Source organism: Epithele typhae (assembly GCF_022376455.1).
Source record: "Epithele typhae strain CBS 203.58 chromosome Unknown BXZ73scaffold_384, whole genome shotgun sequence".
NCBI classification, from domain to species: Eukaryota; Fungi; Basidiomycota; class Agaricomycetes; order Polyporales; family Epitheliaceae; genus Epithele; species Epithele typhae.
The window spans coordinates 1-7,518 of record NW_025954575.1 but is presented as its reverse complement, the minus strand read 5'-3'; positions in this window follow the sequence as shown (position 1 = coordinate 7,518).

Below are 7,518 nucleotides of genomic sequence, written 5' to 3'. Positions count from 1 at the left end.
AGGTACAATATATGTAAGTATAGGAATAGAAGAATGATACATAGAATGGAAACATACCTCAGTCGGGGACAGTAACGACTGAGGTATGAGCGAGCGGCCGAGCGAGCGCTATGCCGGGGCTCTCGGAGAGCGCCGAAGAACTGTACAGTACCAACTAAACTAAAATAGGTAAGACCAGTATCGGACGTTGTTGGACGGCAAGCCGCGATTGCGGTAGACGTCCCGGCCCGGACGAGTTGCGTCCGGTGCGCACCATGTGTTTCCCCTCTTCGTATCATTTCGAAATGTCCTTCGTACCTGTACCTTACCTTTCCGTACTCGCCCGAGTCACATATACGCTCTCGCACGTTACGTACACCTCAGTCTTCTTTCCCCCCGAGACTGAGGTGAGCCCCGCATCCGTATACTCTGTATTCTGGACTACGCACTTACTCGTTACCTAGCTCGTTCGCCCTGCGCTCTCGCTAGGTACTTACCTTTAATATCATGAGTCTTCTTTCCCCCCGAGACTGAGCTCGTTCGCCCTGCGCTCTCGCTAGCTCGCCAGCGCTCGTACCCCATCAGTAATTTCCAAAATGTCTCAAACTCTCGGATCTCTGACACATCTCACGCAAGACATTTCAGATCGATGAGAGGTGAGGAGACATCTCAGACGTATCTCAGAGAATCCAGCAGTGATCGATATTTGAGTGCACACTAAATCTCTATTGAACGGTATTGCATTGTCACAAGTACATACGACAAATTGTGGCTTTGGACAATGAGACAGTGCGGGAGCCCCTCCCGTCTGCCGCCCACACGACCTCGTCCACAACACCCCAGAGTGTCTCGATCCCCGCGTCGACTGCGGCGTCGACGAGCGCCTCCCCTCTCTGCCCGTCCTCGTTCTCGCGGTCCGCGCACGCCGCCTCCTGCAGTTCCTCCGGCCGGAGTTGCGTGGGGAGCGTGGTGGGCGCGAGAAGCATCGTGCGCAGCGGCCGGCCGAGGCACCCGCACCCCGTCGCGAGCGCGGTGAGCTTCGCGAATGTGGCGGCGACAAGGGTGCGTCGCCTGTCGCCCATCGGGCCCCAGTGCACGATGAGCCCCAGGAACCAGATCCAGGAGCTGAGCGTGGCGAGCCGCGGGCACGGGAGGGCGCCGCTGCCGCCACCGCCGGGGACGAAAAGGGCAGGGGTGAGCGCGTCGAGCTCGTCCATCTTGGCCATGCCGTGGTGCGCACGGAAGAGGAAGACGAGGGTGGCCAGCGCGGGGGTGTGCGTGAGGAAGGAGGGTGGCAAGAGGACGGGGCTGTGTTCGACGTCGAGATCGAGGACCCAGATCGAGGAGAATGGGATGTGTGTGCACCTGTGGTCACCACGGCTGTATTACAATGCCCCAGGTACATGGGAATAAGCTTTTGCTATTCCTGAGGGCGTTGTTATTGTAATAAACGTGGTGAGGTCTTTAACAATAACAACGCAAGGGGGTCTTGTAATAACTGGTGCTGAGGCTGTTAAAACTGACGTGGGGTTGTTAAAACTGGCGTAGGGTTATTAAAACTGACGTGGGGTTGTTAAAAAGGGTGCAGGGTTGTTAAAATCGACGTGGGGCTGTAAAAAAAGGATGCAGGGCTGTTAAAATCGACGTGGGCTGTTAAAACCGACGTAGGGCTGTCAAAAAGGTGCTGGGTTGTTAAAACTGATGTGGGGCTGTTAAAACCGACGTGGGGCTGTAAAAATCGACGTGGGGCTGTAAAAAAGGGTGCAGGGTTGTTAAAATCGACGTGGGGCTGTTAAAACCGACGTGGGGCTGTAAAACCGACGCTGGGTTGTTAAAATCGACGTGGGGCTGTAAAAAAGGTGCAGGGTTGTTAAAACCGACGTGGGGCTGTTAAAACCGACGTGGGGCTGTTAAAACCGACGTGGGGCTGTTAAAACCGACGCTGGGTTGTTAAAATCGACGTGGGGCTGTAAAAAAGGGTGCAGGGCTGTTAAAACTGACGTAGGGTTGTTAAAACTGACGTGGGGTTGTTAAAATCGACGTGGGGCTGTAAAAAAAGAATGCAGGGCTGTTAAAACCAACGTGGGGGTATTACAAAACGTGCCAGCTTGTTAAAAGTGACGTGGAGATATTACAGAATGTGCCAGCCTGTAATAACTGACGTAGAAGTATTACAGAACATGCTAGGCTGTAATAACTAACACCAGGGTCCCACTGGGACCTACCTAGCTATAAATAGCCTGGTTCAGGTACTGCTACAGATGGGCATTCTGGCAGGTATAGTGGGCTGGAATTGGGGATAAACGGTTAGCTAGAGATGAGTATGGCTAAACGGATACGTTTGGGCTGGTATAAGCAGCTGGAATTGGGAGCAGTAGCTAGTATTTACCAGTAAATGGGCAGCCTGGGGTGCAGCACAGGGTGGGGAAATCGTCAGGCACTAGTTACTTATCAAAAGAGGCATCTAATAGCTTTCTAACAAATCCAAGATCATGTTGATTGGAGCAGTATTGGTGGAGATACAGATGTACCCCCGTTTTGGCCGATAGGAGCATCTGCTAGAATCAGAACTGGTGGATGGAATCCCCTGGTTCTTGTTGTATACCGTGTGGATTGCCTTCCAATGAGTGGGGTCGAAATCCGATCGGAGAAAAACCCCTTCATTACGGAATAGATTGCTGATTACGCTTCAGCCACAGCGCTTTTGATCTCTCAATAGCCACTTCCCATATGCTCCGATAAGTGTTCTTTTTTTTGCAGTCTTTTCCTCTACTCTACGGAAAAGTGTTCTAGGTGTCATTTTAACAAGAACAGCCCTCTGTACCTTCCTGTGCAGCTGTGCACACTTGCAGACCTTTGCCTCACCCCTCCATAACTACCCATTATATCACCATGGTGTCTTCTGTGTCGAATTGGCACTGCTCAAGGGCCCTAAGATATGTAAGGATCATACTTATCAGAACATGTTTGATAGTGTAATGCCCCTATCTGTCCCCCCACTTGCTCCCCCGATCCAATTATATGTGATACTCTGATAGTCTCTTGTGAAGTCGATCAGAACTCGCCTCGAACACAGCTACAAGATGCAGAAAGAACCATGTGAATCGGCCCAGAATTGGTGAAGATGTTCCATTGGAGCCCAGAATGCACCACTGGGCTACAAAGTGTGGGATGAAACCTCTTCACATAACACCCACTCAACCCTGCAAGGAATGGTACACTTGCCCCCACATGTGGCAGAGGTGCTAAGTCATATTCAATATCATCCTGAAACATGTTCCATGTGTTATTGCCATAGGTATATGTGTGTGTGTGCCCTATTTCACATTTGTGTAGAGTGAGGGGCATGGCTGTAGAGCAAAATGAGCCCTGTTTCAGCTGTAGACACTGTTACTTCCTGAGTTCTTCACCGATCTTCGTGATTGTACCTGCGTTGGATAGGTGTGTTCAAGCTCTTATCAGATCTACGTAGTGTACATTGATCGGAGATGGATTCATGTGCTGATGGGGGCAATGCATGGAGGAGAGATAAGGATGGATATAGCCTAAACAAAGACCGATAATGTTTTTATACTAGGAACATAAAGTATACCACAATGGTCAAACAATACAACAAGAACCAGATTGATAAATGGAGCGGTTATGGATGGGTGAGGCAAAGGTCTGCAAGTGTGCACAGCTGCACAGGAAGGTACAGAGGGCTGTTCTTGTTAAAATGACACCTAGAACACTTTTCCGTAGAGTAGAGGAAAAGACTGCAAAAAAAAGAACACTTATCGGAGCATATGGGAAGTGGCTATTGAGAGATCAAAAGCGCTGTGGCTGAAGCGTAATCAGCAATCTATTCCGTAATGAAGGGGTTTTTCTCCGATCGGATTTCGACCCCACTCATTGGAAGGCAATCCACACGGTATACAACAAGAACCAGGGGATTCCATCCACCAGTTCTGATTCTAGCAGATGCTCCTATCGGCCAAAACGGGGGTACATCTGTATCTCCACCAATACTGCTCCAATCAACATGATCTTGGATTTGTTAGAAAGCTATTAGATGCCTCTTTTGATAAGTAACTAGTGCCTGACGATTTCCCCACCCTGTGCTGCACCCCAGGCTGCCCATTTACTGGTAAATACTAGCTACTGCTCCCAATTCCAGCTGCTTATACCAGCCCAAACGTATCCGTTTAGCCATACTCATCTCTAGCTAACCGTTTATCCCCAATTCCAGCCCACTATACCTGCCAGAATGCCCATCTGTAGCAGTACCTGAACCAGGCTATTTATAGCTAGGTAGGTCCCAGTGGGACCCTGGTGTTAGTTATTACAGCCTAGCATGTTCTGTAATACTTCTACGTCAGTTATTACAGGCTGGCACATTCTGTAATATCTCCACGTCACTTTTAACAAGCTGGCACGTTTTGTAATACCCCCACGTCGGTTTTAACAACCCTGCATTCTTTTTTTACAGCCCACGTCGATTTTAACAACCCCACGTCAGTTTTAACAGCCCCACGTCGATTTTAACAGCCCCACGTCGATTTTAACAGCCCCACGTCGGTTTTAACAACCCAGCACCCTTTTTGACAGCCCTGCACCCTTTTTTACAGCCCCACGTCGATTTTAACAACCCTGCACCCTTTTTACAGCCCCACGTCAGTTTTAACAACCCTACGCCAGTTTTAACAACCCCACGTTGCTTTTAACAGCCTCAGCACCAGTTATTACAAGACCCCCTTGCGTTGTTATTGTTAAAGACCTCACCACGTTTATTACAATAACAACGCCCTCAGGAATAGCAAAAGCTTATTCCCATGTACCTGGGGCATTGTAATACAGCCGTGGTGACCACAGGTGGTGTGTGGGGAGGGACGTGCGGCGCAGAGGCGGACTTGCACCTGAGCGTAGTCACCGAGCTATTGGAGTGTCAGGGCGAGCGCAATTGCCAAGGTGGTATCCATGCCAGCGAAGATAGATGTTCTAGGACACGGGGGGTCAGCGATAACCAACATTGTGGATGTGAAGGATGGGGAATTGGATGGTACAACAGTGAAGGAGAAGCGGGAGTGGTATAGGGTCGGGAAGAGGAGGAAAGAAAAAACATTGAGATAGAACGACTGCACTCACGTATGTTGTGTCCGTAGTGCGGTAGCGCTTGACTCCGACCGTCAAAGTGGCGGTCATCGGAGAGTGCGGGGGCATAGGAGTCGCGGTCGAACGCGTCCTGGGCAGAGGTGGACCATTGCGGAGGGGGTCGTTCTTGACCTCGAGTCAACGGCGGTACTCCTCCACGCAGCAGCGCACTGGGAGGGGCTCCTTCTCCTGCTCGAGCTCGTGGATGTGGACCGGCGGCCGCGGGCGGGGGATTGCGACAATCTGTTCAGGGTGACGCCTGCGAGGTGAGCGAGGTGGCGACGCACCGGGTGAGAGTAGGCGACGTGGGTGAGGTGGCAAGGCGGGCCGAGCAAGGTGGGCGACTCTGTATGGAATAGACCAGCATAAAGGCACGGTAATCACAGAGTAGAGGCGGCAGCATGAAGGATAGAAGGTGCGGGAGCCTCCCGTGGAGGGAGAGGACGAGGAGCGACACGTGTGCTGGCAGCGCATGGCGTGGGAATCTCAGTCTCTGCTCAGCCGGACCGGGACTCTGCCAGCGCAGCCTCGACTCGTTCGCCACTCCCACCCTGGCCTCGCCCTTGCCTTGGTCACGCTCCATGCAAAGGGTCAGAGCATGTTCGGCGGCCCGCTCGTCGTGTTGAAAGGTGCGTTTTAGTCCTGATTTTCTTGGTCGTTTGGGACGCTGACGAGGACGCGTTGGAGGTCCCTCACATCAACTCCCTGCCGCTCTTCGTCAGCCTGCCCGACACCCGTCCTGATCCACACGCTGTATCTGTCAACCATCGGTGAGTCCGTCCCACTTCACCGTCCCTCCACACCCCGATCTCCGTGATCCATGTCCTACCAGTCCGCCCAACTTTGGAGTTCTCGGGGCCGTTGACAGCCAGTGTCCGACACTCCGAAGACGGCGTTGCGAGCGCCAGCGCCAGCGTGCTCATGGGTGTGGGCGGACGACCCCAGGGTATGAGACGACAAGTGGCCGAAACGCTGCAGGTCACAAAGCTCGTGGATGGGCTGTTCCCCGGCCAGACCTGGGATGGCCTTCGACAAGCACGTCCCAAGGTACGCTTATCTGATCTATCGGTATTGAACTCGGCTCATGGTACACCCTGCGCACGAGATCGATGCAGCTGAGCTTCTCCAAACCGCCTTTCCACACCCGTTTGGCCTACACCTTCGCCGCCGCCTCAACATCCTCGACCGCGTCCTCCACTCCGCCTCTCCTTCGCGGACACCCAGCACCCGGCCCGACTCGCTGTGGTACCCCTCGAGCCACTGTCGCTCGTGCCGGCTCCACCCTGGCCATCACACTTCCTGGCCCGCCTGGTGTTCGCCGCCGCTGCCGGCCCCGCAGGACACGCGCCAGTTGCCGACGACATCAGTCGTGCTACACGATGCCGCCGTCATTCATGTATGGGGACACGCGCGAGGGCTAACCACCGCAGCGATATCCTCGGTTCTGGCCCAAACGGATATGGTGCGCACACGTGTTCGTGCGTCTCGAACCACACTCAACAGGGCCCACAGCAGTTCTAGAATATACTCGCGCTTCACGGGCAGCAGCCCGAGCACGCTGTGCCACAGCAGCAGAGTGCATGCCACTATTGTAGCCAGGGATGCCACTCATATTTTTGACACTGTAGCCTGGGGATACCGCTCGGGTGGGCTCATATGAGCGGGCGCTCTGTAGCCCATATTCCCGCTCATATGAGGGCACAGCCACATGTATAAGCAAGCCCTATGCCACCTTTGTATGATGCTCTTACTACTGCTGCTGCTTTGTAGCTACTACATCTATATAAAAGGATGTACCCTGTGTTGCCTCTCATATGAGCCCGTCGTCTATGTTGCCTCTCATATGAGCCCGTCGCCTGCGTCCTAACTCATACGGGCACAGCGCTCATGTTGTGTAATATCTAGATGGCTACTACGTCTATTTAAAAGCATGTACCCGGTGTTGCCACTCATATCGGCCTGTTGCCTGTGTTGCAGCTGATATGTGCACGTCGCCTGCGATGCCACCCATATTAGCACGTACTGTTTGCCATAGGGTTTAACATGGCGTGCATGGGTGTTCAAACATTCAAGGACTACAGAGGCTTCTTGCTCGTTTGATTTTCTATCTGGGTGTTGCATGACCATCCATACAGGCCACAATACTGAGGCCATGCGTAACTGGGGCGATGGCATAAAGACTCCGGTGTACACGTAGGCACGCTTCTTTAGAAAGCACGTGTGATGGGCGCGGCTGATATGTATACAGGCCCTTGTTTCCCCCCTCTGCCCATCTATCGCCCCTCTGCTCATCTCCATATCGCATATCCCAAACCTGTTCCATCCCCCTTGCCACCCCCACAAACATGTCCGACACTTCCGACCATGTCCCATACATTCACATGCTCCCTGTAACCGTCCCAAACGACG